At 43.5% G+C, this 16,209-nt stretch overlaps 1 protein-coding gene across 5 annotated transcripts in view; it reads left to right on the forward strand.

The window, feature by feature from the left end:
• LOC126190670 (semaphorin-1A) overlaps positions 1-16,209 on the forward strand; it is a 925,653-nt gene that overhangs the window by 224,760 nt on the left and 684,684 nt on the right. The gene's annotated exons all lie outside the window — the stretch shown is intronic.

A 16,209-nucleotide genomic window follows, 5' to 3' on the forward strand; every position in this document is an offset into this window, starting at 1 on the left:
GAAAGGAAGGTGTTCCGATTATCACAACATCAGATACATCGAGAAAAATATCGAATGACCAAAAAAAAAAAGCTGCAACAAAGAGTCGAATGTGGACCAGCAGTTTGTTAGGCACATGCCTTGCCTGCCCGACTGATGATCTTGCTCTGCTCAACACATTGAATGACGGATGCCCAAGAGGCAGCATGAAAACACAAAAAGTCTATAACTCGAAAGGTATTAACTTTGCATCCCGTATTATATCAATAAAAAATGTTTGTTTTTAGATACTTTTTTGGTGAATAGCATACGATTTTCCATCATCAATTTCGCCCTCTATTCTTTCAGAAACGAGAGGACTGTCTAGCAAAAAGCCGAAAGCCGTACCTGTTTATTTTCAATATAGAATGTCCTTGCAAAACTTGATCAAAATCGGGGACCCACATGTTAGACCCTTCCCTTGTAAGGACAACACATCGCACTGCGAATGATTTCATGACAGTTGTGTGTATACTGTGAAGTGTTTCAGCGTGTCCGCGTGAAATATCACGATAAGAACCAACGACTAGCCCACCGAGGCGCCCTCACTACCAGGGCCAATAATACTGTGGTCGTCTAATAGTCAGACCAGGGTCTTCTAGTGCCTCTTGCTGGCATGACGGCTCCCAACTGCGTACCCAAGATATAAACAAAGGAATGAAGGGAGAGCAGCGACAACTGATTTTTATTTAGTAACTGAAGAAGAAACCCGTCACTGTAGCAGAGGCCGCTAAAGCGTGCCTGTGCAGCGGTGTTCGCCTCTGAGGTAAATCAGTTGGAATACCGCTGGAGGATGCAATTTTTACGGCCAGTATTCGGCCGGCAAGGGTAGGAGAGGGAATAGTATAAAGAACCTGATCACCAGTCCGTGTGCCAATGACCTGAATTAAATTTCTAACCTCACTGCAGTGATTCATGAAGGGAGGGTATGGACATAGTTGACGGTGATCCACCTGTAAGCTCGACAGCTCCCTCGGATTTATTCGACAGAAGTATGCTACGTGCCGCACCGGGTTTTACCCTCTCCTTTCCGGTCATCCAAAACAACAGAAACATCACATTACAGTATATACGCAACAGTTACACCACGGACAGCCAAGAATTCGGCGCGGGGGCAGTGCTCTTTCTCGTGTGCCGTAGCTGTCTCGCCCGACTGCACGCTTCCCCCACTGCCACGCCACGCTCTCTGAGCATGAGGAGGGGCAAGAAAGCATCTCATTTAAATGGCAGTCCAGGCGCACTGCTTAAAACAACATAGATAGCAAACAAAACAAATTTTCAGTTTCGTTTAATTCTCCTTGGCACGACATATGATTTTTGTCTGGTACAAACATTTTAAAATTTTTCACACTTAGGTTGCCATATAATCATGACTGACTCAATTTCATAATCGAAGAAAGCCTTACACACATGACCACCCGTAGATCTAAATATTTTGTCACGTTTGCAACCTCATTCTGAAGACGCGGAACTCTTACCTAGCAAAACAACGTGGACCTCCTGGACAATATTAATGTAAAGGAAGTTGTCTTTTAAACGGGAATTACATTGTAGATCAATTAGTTCCCTACATGCATGCAAAGGCACTTTCAACTGAAACTGCAAACGGTATCGAAAGCAGTTGCAAGATTGGCAGTATTATCAGAACGTGTAGAAAGCTATCCTTGTAATTCTTTCAAGGCCGCAATGCGTTCTTCAGACCTCGTTTTCTCTTGACACCAGTGAGCTTACAGAAATGGACAGTGTTTTTTGTCAGAATTCTCCACTTCCAGAATGCGATTTTCTTTTTAAATGCATCCCCATCAAATCAGATACAAGTTACTTCTCACTTTTCAGTGTCTTACTGTCGTCAGTCCGCAGTCAAGTCGATTTAAAATGCGAGATCATCAGTCCATTCCAGATGTTCTAATTTTCGTTCCTGCTCTCCTGTTTCCTCCACAGATTCAACAGTAGCGAATTTTTAAATCGATAAATCGTTTCAGCTATGCTCCTTGACTTAACCAACGAACTTTACAATAATGTATAAAGCCTCCTTGTTCTTCGCACAGATCCTTCAAAAACTGTTGTAATAGGCAGTGGAATAATGCGTGCGGCTTCAGAAATTTTATTATTCGTACAAACAGTTTCGTCATGTGTTGCATGCCTACATATTTAGCACAAAATGCTTCTTGGTGTGGAGAAGAATGAATCACATCTGTCGATAGTCCTAATTTTTTGCCCTTTCATAGTCAACTAAAAAGTTAAATTCTTCCTGCATTGTGTTGTAATGTTGTTCCGCAGCAAATTAATGGTACCTGTCGATTATGCGACTTACATCGCATACTAGATATTGAGGATTCATATCTTTCTCTTCTATTGTTCCCATCCATTTTTAAAGGCTTATGAGGATAAATTGCAGGACGGTTTCTTATTTTCCAGACATCCACTGAACCCGTGAACTTTTGTACCACAACCAAATAGCGATTGGTAAACAGAAACTGACACCACGATTCTGCCGAACAGAAGGGAGTCCTATCGACCGATAAATGCCGCACTGCAACGTTAAATGAAATGTGGCGCGGCACTGAGCACTTCCGGAAATACCGACCAAATTCAAGACTGGCGGAGCCTCAGCCCGCACAACGTGCTCGCTTGCAATGCGGCACGCCGTGGCCAACCTTGCACTTTGTACCTACCCTCCTCCACAGATGCACATACCACACAACGCTCTCGTATCTGCAACGAGAGCAACGTGTGCGGAGGAAGAACATCCTTTCAGCTTACTCGGCAGCTGAACCCACTCCGTGGAAATTGCCATACAGTTACATATCGGTTACTGAGGAAAAAACTGCAACAGCCATACTTTTTGAAAGAATGATTTATTTTACCATACCTAGGTTTGGGACTAGGTCCATCGTCAGACAGCAGCGAGTATTTCTCTTAGAAATTTCTCATTTTTCCGAGCGGTTTAAGACGCTGCAGTCATGGACTGTGCGGCTGGTCCCGGCGGAGGTTCGAGTCCTCCCTCGGGCGTGTGTGTGTGTGTGTGTGTGTGTGTGTGTGTGTGTGTGTGTGTGTGTGTGTTTGTCCGTAGGATAATTTAGGTTAAGTGGTGTGTAAGCTTAGGGACTGATGGCTCTGAGCACTATGGGACTTAACAGCTGTGGTCATCAGTCCCCTAGAACTTAGAACTACTTAAACCTAACTAACCTAAGGACATCACACACATCCATGCCCGAGGCAGGATTCGAACCTGCGACCGTAGCAGTCGCGCGGTTCCGGACTGCGCGCCTAGAACCGAGAGACCACCGCGGCCGGCTTAGGGACTGATGACCTTAGCAGTTAAGTCCCTAAGATTTCACACACATTTGAACGTTTTTCTCATTTTTGTTTTGAGAAAGAACTTCTGTTTGTACAATACAATGTAGAGCTATGCTTCATTAAAATGGCATGCTGTACCATGAGCTACGGCCCCATTTGTTCAAAAAGTATGGCCGGTTACCGTTTTTCTTCAGTGGTAACTCCTAATATTTTCGTGGAGGAGGAGGGATGGAGAACAGGAAGCACAATTTCTTAATATGAAAGTCAAAACTGTTGAAAAACTATGTCAGTTAAGCGCCAAACGTAAATGAAATCGTATCATTATTCAAGCTCTGTCATTTCGAATGAAGTACAGTTTTTAACAGCAGCCTCCGCCATCGTCATCAGAAGTAAAACAACTGACTCTGGATACTCGAGATAGCTGTCAAGAATACGAGGATTTTATTCGACATATAGCGGCTTGTAAACCGAGAAGATTTTATTCAGGAATGCTTTGTGTAATAGGTAACTACTACCTACAATGTAGTTAACCTACCTACAATGTAGTTAACTGAGAGAGTGTATTATGGGAACCCGAGTCTGCTTATTGTTCATACAACTAATCTCTTTATTGCCTGAAGATGTTTCATTACTTTTGTGCCACTAGCCATGGGTAGTTATACTCAGGCCAGTAGAATGAAAACGTGTTTTACGTAATAATTGTTGGACCAAAATTGGGCCACTGACATTTTATGTCATTTGTAATTTTTCCTTTACGTTAGAGCTTTAAAGCAAAGAATAATGACATATTATAGTTTGCACAAGGTTTGTACATATGTTGGCGTTGAGAAGGTAATTTCAGCTACATGCAAGTACGTTCTATAGTTACATTTGTCGTAGTTGGCTCGTAAAAGAATGAAAAAAAAGGAGCTACTTTAAGGTACAACGCTGCTGTAACCTTTTAGAATCTGGAATCATCTGGAACTTTGACTTGCAAGGAGAACAGCAGCGAACGGCGAAATAGTTACAGATTTTACAATTTGGTAGTGGGCACATTGGCTATCAGTCAATATCGATTTCATTTTTATACAGAATGGTCAGGAACAATCTGAAAAGCTTGTAAGGGTGTTGCAGGGTAGGTTGTGTTGAGAAATAATTATTCAGAAAAAATTGGATACGCTGCGCTGTTCCCGAATTAAGTAGCATTGAAGTTAATCAGGCCGTTGCGTCGCAAATTGAAGCGGTCCGCCGGAGACGGTGTCGCCAAACGTGTTCTTAAATTTATTTATTTTTCTCCTAAAACCAGACAGGAGGGCGATGCAAAAACTAGACATGTGACGATAGTAGGGATCGAACCTGTGCGAAAGGCTGAGTAGTCTCGTGCTCTATCATGTACGCCATGAGAACAACTCACTATAATTGTATCTGGCGTGTCGCTTAGATATGCGCAGTAAGGGCCTGATTGGCTAACTTCAATGGTAATAAACTCGGTAACCGTACAATATTTTTGCTTAACAATTAATTCTCAGTGCAGCCTACCGTGCAACACCTTTACAAGCTCTTCAGACTTTCTGATCACCCTGTATAATAATGTATTCCTTCGAAGATGGCTTAAAAATTACAGTGTTGATGTAATCAGTTTCAGCACTTTATTGCACACTTCAGATATGATTAATCCGCTAGTAGCTCTACCGATGTAAGGTAACATTTCCAGTTATGCGTTCTCAACATCATGAAGTCTTATAAAATATGTCAATGAATTACAATGGTCACATACTTTAAGTCTTTTGGGCGTAAGAAATTATTATTATTATTATTATTATTATTATACAAACATTAAAAAGATGGTATCCTTTCGTTTGCCAATATGTCAGTTTTTTAAATGGATCACATGTTGCAAGCTGTCTTAAAACAGCTACTGAATTGATTCATTCGTTTGTCTGGTGGGTCAGGATGCTAATTCGGTTCGTGGTGCCCTCATACGCTTTGCCGCTAACATTGTCAATTATGTGAAAATTGAAGGTGGAGGGGAAAAACGGAAAGGAAAGGGTTACTGATATCGGCTGCAGCGGGACATTACGCGAAATCAGCGGCGGCGAGTGAAAATGGGTGCCGTGGGAATGTGAGGCGTGCCGAAATAGTACGCTCAGTTGCGATGGACACTGTGTCCCGGCTGGGGCAGTGGTTAGCGCTTCTGCCTAGAAAGCGCGAGGTCCCGGGTTGAATCTCAATCCAGCAGACATTTTCGCTCTTCACCGCTGATTGCGTATAATGTAGCGATACAGCATGATCAGCAATTCCTTCCCCTTTCTTCTCTTTCACCCCCCCCCCTCCCCCGTTTTTTCCACCTTCAGTTTAGATATAAGTATCACAGCTGCGGAGTCGGCGTGGGGTCTGTCCGAAAGAACATACACGACCCATTCATACAATTGTCAATTAGCGGAAAGCACCTCAGCCATGAGCAGTATGGATATACAGGCCAAAACTATTAGTCCGTCCTTGAATTAATCTCTTGAGTAAGCGTTTACGCAGTCTTCTACCTGCTTCGTGTTGCAGTTCTTCTGGTGATGCCCTCGCACTCGGTAGCGCAGTTTTGCTGTAGTGATGATCTGTGGCTTCTCTGAATGTCGGTAGCTATCTGTATTGTTAAACGGCTAACACAGTGCAGGGCCCCAGTTGCAGAGTGCCTATTTAACAGCTTGCAGGAGCAACACAAATTTGATTCATTTCATATAATTATTGACTGAATTTAAAAATTCAAAACACTGTCGTCGACTCATTGAGAGATTTAACCTTAACACAGTAAGTAACGTATTAAAGTTAGAATCTGTGAATATGTCTCGATCCAGCGTAACTCGGCCGGTGTGGCCGAGCAGTTCTAGGCGCTTCAGTCTGGAACCGTGCTGCTGCTACGGTCGCAAGTTCGAATCCTGTCTCGGGCATAGACGTGTGTGATGTCCTTAGGTTAGTTAGGTTTAAGTAGTTCTAAGTCTAGGGGACTGATGACCTCAGATGTTAAGTCCCATAGTGCTTAGAGCCATTTGAACCAGCCTAACTCGCGGTGCGCAAATACCCGGACTTCATTCACCAGGTATTTGTGAATGACATCACTTAGCTACTTCCAACGAACTTAACACATAATATCAGACTTTCTGTAAAATTTTTCCACTGTCACCCATGACGTGATAATAAAAGAAAAAAAATATCGGTTACTACATTTCCGCTGTTTATGCAGTCAAATTTCAGCATCAGGCATGACGTTTTAGTATATTACTTCTTCGTAGATAACTCTATTGGCAACACATTTTGCAGACAGTATCCACAATAACTACTGAAAGTACCTGCAAGATTATATCAAAGTAGGACAGAAGATAGGCCGTTACAAAAATGTGTGAAAACTAGCTGTTATTAAAACAGAGCGTCTTTTACGGGGGTAGCTTCAAATATTTAACACATCAACTCATTTGTAAAGTAAACAGACGTTTCAAGCTACTTCATACATGGAAGTTCGCCTCATTAAAAAATCGAGGATGCGGAAGTGCAACAGCGAATGACATACCTATTCTCCATTTATTAATGACCGTCAATAAGTTTACCTGGATTAGGGGACGACAGTACAATGTCATCAGCAAAACAAAGGTGGTTAAAGGATCTGAAAACTCGCTGTTTCGATCTTCAAATGGTCCGTTGTATCCACTTAAGAGCAGAAAAAAAGGGGGGTAGGGGGGAGAGAGAAGTAGCGTTTTGATGCCGCAGTAGAGAATTTTCGTTGCGTTAGAACGAGTTGCCTGATGCTAAGCACGTCAACAAACGTGTAACATCTGCAACTCAAGCAGATGTGCACAGGTGTCCTTGGCACCCTTTTAGTCCTTCGAGGCATCCTGTCTCTATCAGCTGCCGGACGCCGCGTGAATACTGATTTCATCGGACAGACACATACTGAGTTAAGTATTTCTCCTTGATGTCTGCTACGCAATTGATAAATCATTTTTCGTTGGCTTCCCTTACGATGGAAAGATAATGATCGAAAAAAAATATTGTTGTGCGGGAAATCACTTATGTATCGGGACAGATTTTATGCGGCTGGCGACTCTGAGCATTACTTTGAAATTCCACTCCAGAAATGTAAGGTTGGTAGTTTTCCACTAAGTTAGGCAAGTGGGTACGATCGTCTCGCAACGGGGACGCTGGTCGGTTATTGGCGTGGTCGTGTCGTTAGGGTCTCTGGGAAGTCGCTGGCGATCTGTGGCAGACCTGGCGACAAATCACAATGCCGGTGCAGCCACAAGTGTTTCAGAGCACACCTTTTAGCGCGCATTGTTGAGTATGTAGCTCCGTAGCAAACGACTCCTATATGGTCCCGTGTTGACACGACGACATCGTCAGTTACTTCTACAGTGGGCACTGGATAATAGAGACTGGTCCGTGGATCAATGGAAAAGTGTAGCGTCGTCGGATAATCACACTTCTTGTTATACCAGGTCGATTGTCGTGTATGTATATGCCGTCATCTAGGCAACGAGTGCTCGAAACTTGCACCGAGCTACGGACCAGGCCAGAGAGCGCAGTAATATACCGAGGAAGACATTCACTTGCGCATCCATGGGTCCTGTGGTAATAATCGAAGGCACCAGGACAGCTTTAGGTTTTGTGTACATTGTTGCAGACCACCTGCATCCCTTCATGTTTGATATCGTCCCCGACCGCGATAGAGCGTTCTCCAGCAGGATACCTGTCGGCATGACTAGGCCAAAATGGTGATACAGTGGTTTGAAGAGCATGGTAGGGAATTCACGTAGATGTCGTGGCCGCAAAATTCGCCCGATGCCCGATGTGAACCCGATCGGACACATCTGGATTGCTATCGGGCGCCATCTCCACGCCCACAATTAGGGCGCTGATGACCTCGCCGTTGAGCGCCCATAAGCCCCAAAACACACACACACACACACACACACACACACACACACACACACACACAATCCACCGGCCAGCAGTTCATGAGAATTGTGTGGCATGAGCTTAGGCATCTGGTGTCATGTATCTTCGGAAAGCTGCTATGTCGAATTCATGCCACGCAGAATCGCTGCTGTATTACGTCCAAAGATGGACCAACAAGCTATTAAGCAGGCGGTCATAATGTTTCTCATAAAACTGATACTGCAACTGAAAACTATTGTGTATTTGACGCCAATGTCCCTTCCTTTAACTTGATATAGTGTACTCCATGACTTCTAGATGACCGCTTGACCGAAACTGTCAGCTAATAAAACACACGTTACAGCAACTTTTAGTGATGTAGCTTTGCCATTTTTTAAGTACATGGAAGCCGTTCAGCACTATTTACAATAACAAAAATGTCGATCACGATGTCAGTAATTAAATCACGGATCACGATGTCAGTAACTAGATCACGAGATCAGTTTGGACTGTGAATGGAAAGAAAATCAGCCTCTTAATATCGAAGAAACCGTCGTACTACTCGCTTCAAGGGTAACTGCATAACACTTGAATCTAGGTGAGTGTACGGGGATTCGAACCCCGTTCTGGCGAATGAGAGTTTGGCGTGTTAATCACTGAGATACCTCGCTCGGTACGTGGGTAGACGAGGGTTCGGTTGCACAAGTAGTAACTATTCTGAAGCACTGAGGAGGATTTTTGAATGCCCTGGTGGCAAGGACGACAGCAGAATTCCATGTCACTGTGTCCAATCGATAGCATTTGAGCGCCCCCTCCCCCTTCCCGCCCTCTCCTAGCGTTTGTCCCGTTGTGATGCGCGTTTCGCATGCGGGATGACGGACAGCTAATCCCCGTGGAATATTTACCGTGGGGCTTGTAGGGGACCGACGCGTTGCATACATGTTTCAGCCTGCCTAGCTGCCGTGCAGAGCGGCGTAAGCCGTGATGAAGCGCCATTGGGCCACCATATTTGTCGGTATCATTTTGTTTTTGTTGTGTGTTTGGAAATGGGAATTGTGGTAGGAAAAAAGATTACAGAACTAAAATTCACTACCCGGACAGGACCCGACAACGCAAAATATTCTGTATTGTGCCACTGTGGCACCTTCCTCGGTTGTACGTCACTGAACTTGAACTCCATCGAATAAAACCTCGGAGTCTTTTCAGTGATATTTTCTGAGTATTTCGGTATAAGGCACCGGTTTTCTCTGGTGGGCCGTTGTTGCTCCTGCTCCTCCTGTTGTTGCTATTGTTATAATAATAATAATGGTGGTGGTGGAGTTATTGTTCAGCGAAAACTGATTTGCTGCAGCTCTCCACACTAGTGTGTTCTGCAAGTCACTGTAAAACTAGGGCATAAATCCATTTAAATAAACTTACTGTGTTCAGTCCATGGTTTCATCTACAGCTTTACCCCCAACACTTCTTTCCATTGCGAAATTAACGATACCTTGATGCGTCAGAGATTTTCTCTGCCTCGTGATGACTGGGTGTTGCGTGATGTCCTTAGGTTAGTTAGGTTTAAGTAGTTCTAAGTTCTAGGGGACTGATGACCATAGATGTTCAGTCCCATAGTGCTAAGAGACTTTTTTTTTTTTTGATGCGTCAGAATGTGTCGTAATAAACGGATAAATTCTTTTGATCAGGCTGTCCCCTAGATTTGTTTTTTCTCCAATTCGATTCAGTACATCCTCTTTAATTACTCGATCTACCCATCTGATCCTGAGCATTCATTTTTTAAAAGCTTATATTCTCTTCTTGTCTGCACTGTTTAATTGTCTAAGTTTTACTGCGATACATTCCACACGGAGGGATCCGGTTTCTCGTAGGCGCCTATGTACAGTCGCAAATGTTTTTGAATACTGTGATGTTGGTACCACTGCTTTTCCATTATTCAGTGAGCTCATACACGAGGTGGATATCGATCACCTCTTCATCACTAAAGCGTAAACCTACTAAGCGGAAACCTACTCATACTGCTACGTATTACTCTTATACCCGCCCAGAAAGAAACCCGAGCAGTACTAAATGCAAGCTTGAGGACGAAGACTAAACTCGCATTACTGCTGGCAGCAGCAAGTACTGTGAGCGAATGGTCGACATTTGCTGTCTTATGCTGAGATTTTCAGTGTAGTACATATACTAAGATAAATGAGACTAAGGATCAGACGAAATGCATTTACTCTACAACGAGCCACTTGAGACCACATGTTTCTTACACCGAAATATTCGAACTATCAGTTAAAAAGCTGATGCAAGTGCTGAGATCTCTTGCACAAGGTTTAAGATGAAAAATAGGATCACCAATTTTTTTTTCAGAAATATAGTCACTAAGATTATGTGATTGAACAAGAACGACCGTGAAACAGTTAGTAAACAATATAATTGAAGAAAGACGAACGTCTGGAAAATATACAGGAGAAACAGGACTCCGTTTGTATCTACCGAAGGGCAGTTTCCAAAAGACTGCAATTTCCAGGTAAGTTAACATTTGGTATCATTATAAATAAGGCACAAGTACGAACGTTATGATATTGTGATCTTAATTTAAAGGCTCGTGCTTATCTCACGCTCATATATATATATATATATATATATATATATATATATATATATATATATATATATATGTATGAGATGTTACAAAAAGATACAGGATACTCTACCTGTGCTGCTAGAACATGTGCCTTTGCAAGGACGACACAACATGTGGTTCATGCACGATGGAGCTCCTGCACATTTCAGACGAAGTATTCGTACGCTTCTCAACAACAGATTCGGTGACCGATGGATTGGTAGAGGCGGACCAATTCCATGGCCTCCACGCTCTCCTGACCTCAACCCTCTTGACTTTCATTTATGGGGGCATTTGAAAGCTCTTATCTACGCAACCCCGGTACCAAATGTAGAGACTCTTCGTGCTCGTATTGTGGACGGCTGTGGTACAATACGCCATTCTGCAGGGCTACATCAACGCATCAGGGATTCCATGCGACGGAGGGTGTATTGTCGCTAACGGAGGACATTTTGAACATTTCCTGTAACAAAGTGTTTGAAGTCACGCTGGTACGTTCTGTTGCTGTGTGTTTCCATTCCATGATTAATGTGATTTGAAGAGAAGTAATAAAATGAGCTCTAACATGGAAAGTAAGCGTTTCCGGACACATGTCCACATAACATATTTTCTTTCTTTGTGTGTGAGGAATGTTTCCTGAAAGTTTGACCCTACCTTTTTGTAACACTGTATATTTGGTGAGTAGATACATGAATTCTTTGGTTTGAGTGTCGCTGAATCTCTTCGAATGTTGTTAAAATATTCTCGAATGTTTCGGTATATCCTCTATTTTATGTGCAGAAATGAGAAAATGAGTGACAGAGCACTTTTATTTCAGATTAGGGTATTGTTTAATACTTCATTGAATTTGAATATTTAAGCATATTTTTAAGAAGTCTACCGTATTTTTAAGCGTGAATTTCTGAAATTTTGCAATTTTTTGAATGTTCAGTTTTAGAATGTTCTTGAATGATGTGTAATGCTCTCAGAATACAAATGAAAATACAGACCAGTTTTGTACTGTTTAGCAAAATTTGCTACCCTTTTAGGGTAATGTGTTTCAAGCAATTATTCTCTCTCTCTCTCCCTCTCTCTCCCCCTCTCTCTCCCTCTCCCCCTCTCTCTCTCTCCCTCTCTCTCTCTCTCTCTCTCTCTCTCTCTCTCTCTCTCTCTGCCCCCCCCCCGCCCTCTCTCTCTCTCTCTCTCTCTCTCTCTCTCTCTCTCTCTCTCTCTCTCTGTTATTTTTTCGCAAATATTGTGAGACGTGATCGCAATAAAACAGATGGAAACACGATCTGCATTGGAATTCCATTTGAAACTCAACAGGTAAAGGCATCTTAACTATGAAAACAGATTTATCTGTTTTATTCTGATTACGACTGTTACCATGATTTACGAGAGAGAGATACGGTGGGGAAGGGGGCAGCAACTGTTGCAAAGGACGTTTGCTCACTTTATCATCTTCACATAACCAGAAAAAAGGATAACATATTTAGTGAGAAAAAGCACAAAAAAAACATAATTTGCACAGACCATCAAAACACTTGTCAAAAGCCAGCCGGTTTGGCCGAGCGGTTCTAGGCGCTTCAGTCCGGAACCGCGCGACCGCTACGGTGGCAAGTTCGAATCCTGCCTCGGACAAGAATGTGTGTGATGTCCTTAGGTTAGTTAGGTTTTAGTTGTTCTAAGTTCTAGGGGAACTGATGACCTCAGATGTTAAGTTCCATAGTGCTCAGAGCCATTATCTGAACTTGTCAAAATACGTAAGCACATAAGCTAATAACTTTTTCCCTTTGATCATTATAACATTTATTTTATTTAAATTAAAAATATGTAGATTTCTCGATATCTTCTATTCTATTGCCAAATAGTAAATGTATTGGAAAATCGCCACTGAAACCTACACGCACAGAGTGACAGTGTCGTAAATGCAAATCTCATATCACTTGGCCAACACCCCCCTCAAGTACGAATATATCAGGTACAAAACGAAAACACTAATTCCTCGATTTCCCGGAAGTTATTAGGCTGTGGGCTTGATATGTGTAATACAATTTCCTCATTTTTGAATGTTCTAACGATTCTACGTGGTTCCTGGGTTACGATCATAAAGTTTTTACGAAAGCAGTAGCTTTGGGGTGACCGTTGACTAGGACGTCGTAGCCTGCCAGCTTGGGGGCCGCGAAGTGTGGCCTCTTCTTGTAAACGCGACGACTGTTTCAATTTAATTTAGTACGTAGCTTTTCGGCTAAAGTTTTCAAGACTGACGCCCCAACAGTTACAGAAGATGTGTGTAGATAATAAGAGCACAGCTTGTGACCTCGTCTACCTGGGTGAGCAGGTAAATCTCGTCATACGCAATAGTTACTGGCCGCCGAATCTCCGCGCGTACCGAATTGGCTTTATTCGAGAGTAATTTTATATCTAAAGTATGGGGCTAGCTTCTCGTTTACTCACATATTAAGTTTAAAATAGCCCAGTCTCTTAGTATTTTTTATCAAAAATAACCGTTACCTTACCGAGTCTCATTTTAATGATAAATTTGTACACTTAAAAACGTAATAAACATGCAGTAATACACAAAGATCATTATTCCATTTCCAAAGGAGTACCAGTCTGCTCTTGTTGCAACTCTTTAGTGCCCTAGGATTTTGAGTGTGGTAGATATTAAGGGTTATTACTGCAGAATTTGCTCAAAAAGGAGGGTGCATCGGTCAGTGACAGCCTTTAAAACTGGATGATGTTTTTTCTTCAGTACAAATGAACGTGCTGCTAGGCATTCGTTTCCAAAATAAGCTCGTTTCGTGACGGTTTAAAACCGGCTTCGCAGTAAAGCCGTTTTCTGTCACAATTTCTTTAATTCTCTCATTAAATTTCTCGGCTCCAACTTCGTCCGCCGCCGCTGCCTCTCCTATCGTTTTAATTTTGTGAAAGCCGAAACGATGTTTGAAGCGATCAGAAAACCTGAGCTGGCCGAGAAAGGTGCTGGATCATTTTTTTTTTTTTTCATGTAAATTTGCTCATGGCTGTAGCTTGACTAGGACCTCCAGAGGGAGGCATATGCTGTCGGCTGTGGTGTTCAATCCAGTGGCTTAGCATTTTATTCCCTTTCTTTCCATCGCCTCGGTGCGAGATTTGGTCACTGTAGTCACAATTAAGTCAGCTGAACAGTGAGCAGGTTTTCGAAATGGTTCCACATTTTCACGAACAGTTCCCACAGAGGAAGTTCAAAGCACACTGAATGTCAAAAGTAAACTAACCTTTCCCACAGTGATCCCAAGTTTCCTCTTCGTTTCTAATGGATATGACGTTCATACACGCTTCGTTATCTCGACAGTTTTTTTCCCGACATTTTTGATACAGATCCTGTCAAGTGCAACTTCACAGCTCCACTGACCTGAACTGGCCATTCACGTCTCGACAAACACGACAGAAGATGTGCGTTCAAGTGCGCTAACACACTACTGCTTTCGCGTACTGCTAACAGATGGCAACTCCGCACTTCAAAGTAAAATCGCGTAGTTGCGAAAACGCTGAAAAAGAATCAGTATATAACTGGGTCTACCTGTAGTACGTGATAGGTGGAGAGCTGAGTTTGCTGTTGGGGGGAGGCGGCATCGAACCTTTGAGTGACAGGGGCCGGTAGCTGCCCGACTTGGAGCTGACTGTTGCTGCTCGTGTAACAGTCATTATACCCGGGTAAGCTGCGGCGCCAAACAGCCTCCGGTTCACCTGGGCCGTGCGATAACAAGGCCCGCCGCGCAGCGTCTGTGATCGAAGCGGCTTATGTTAACGACGCCGCAGCCGGCAGCCAGTGCAAACAGCGCGACCCGGCCTGTTTAGTGGCCCCAACACCGTAGACGGCCGCCCACCGTCATCTCGGCCCAACCAGTCCTGAATCTCAGACACTGCATAAGGTTTGTGGCCCGAGGGCCATAGGCAGCGGTCACAGTGGCACCTACTGTACATCGCTCGCCAAAGGCTCGCTAGCATCGGCCGACAACTTGGTCACGGTCCGTCCGATCTCCTTTGTCAGTTTTTTGGTGGTAGTTAGAATCCATACTAACTTGGCTAGTACTGTACACTCTTTCCTCGGTCATATGAACAGCGAAACGACAATACAGGGTGGTCCATTGATCGTGACTGGGCCAAATATCTCACGAAATAAGCGTCAGACGAAAAACCTACAAAGAACGAAACTTGTCTAGCTTGAAGGGGAAAACCAGATGGCGCTATGGTTGCCCCGCTAGATGGCGCTGCCCTACGTCAAACAGATATGAACTGCGTTTTTTTTTAAAATAGGAACCCCACAATTTTTTATTAAATATTCGTGTAGTACGTAAAGAAATATGAATGTTTTAGTTGGACCACTGTGATAGATGGCGCTGTAATAGTCACAAACATATGGCTCACAATTTTAGACGAATAGTTGGTAACAGGTAGGTTTTTTAAACTAAAATACAGAACGTAGCTGCGTTTGAACATTTTATTTCGGTTGTTCCAGTGTGATACATGTACCTTTGTGAACTTATCATTTCTGAGAACGCATACTGTTACAGCGTGATTACCTGTAAATACCACATTAATGCAATAAATGCTCAAAATGATGCCCGTCAACCTCAATGCATTTGGCAATACGTGTAACGACATTCCTCTTAACAGCGAGTAGTTCGCCTTCCGTGATGTTCGCACATGCATTGACAATGCGGTGACGCATGTTGTCAGGCGTTGTCCGTGGATCACGATAGCAAATATCCTTGAAATTTCCCCTCAGAAAGAAATCCGGGGACGTCAGATCCGGTGAACGTGCGGGCTATGGCATGGTCCTTCGACGACATCCACCTGTCATGAAATATACCGCTTCAACCGCACGCGAGCTCTGGTGACATCCATCATGTTGGAAGTACATCGCCATTCAGCCATGCAGTGAAACGTCTTGTAGTAATATCGGTAGAACATTACGTAGGAAATCAGCATACATTGCATCATTTAGATTGCCATCGATAAAATGGGGGCCAATTATCCTTCCTCCCATAATGCCGCACCATACATTAACCCGCCAATGTCGCTGATGTTCCACTTGTCGCAGCCATCGTGGATTTTCCGTTGTCCCAATAGTGCATATTATGCCGGTTTACGTTACCGCTGTTGGTGAATCACGCTTCGTCGCTAAATACACTCCTGGAAATGGAAAAAGAACACATTGACACCGGTGTGTCAGACCCATCATACTTGCTCCGGACACTGCGAGAGGGCTGTACAAGCAATGATCACACGCACGGCACAGCGGACACACCAGGAACCGCGGTGTTGGCCGTCGAATGGCGCTAGCTGCGCAGCATTTGTGCACCGCCGCCGTCAGTGTCAGCCAGTTTGCCGCGGCATACGGAGCTCCATCG

Source organism: Schistocerca cancellata, chromosome 6 (assembly GCF_023864275.1).
Source record: "Schistocerca cancellata isolate TAMUIC-IGC-003103 chromosome 6, iqSchCanc2.1, whole genome shotgun sequence".
NCBI lineage: Eukaryota > Metazoa > Arthropoda > Insecta > Orthoptera > Acrididae > Schistocerca > Schistocerca cancellata.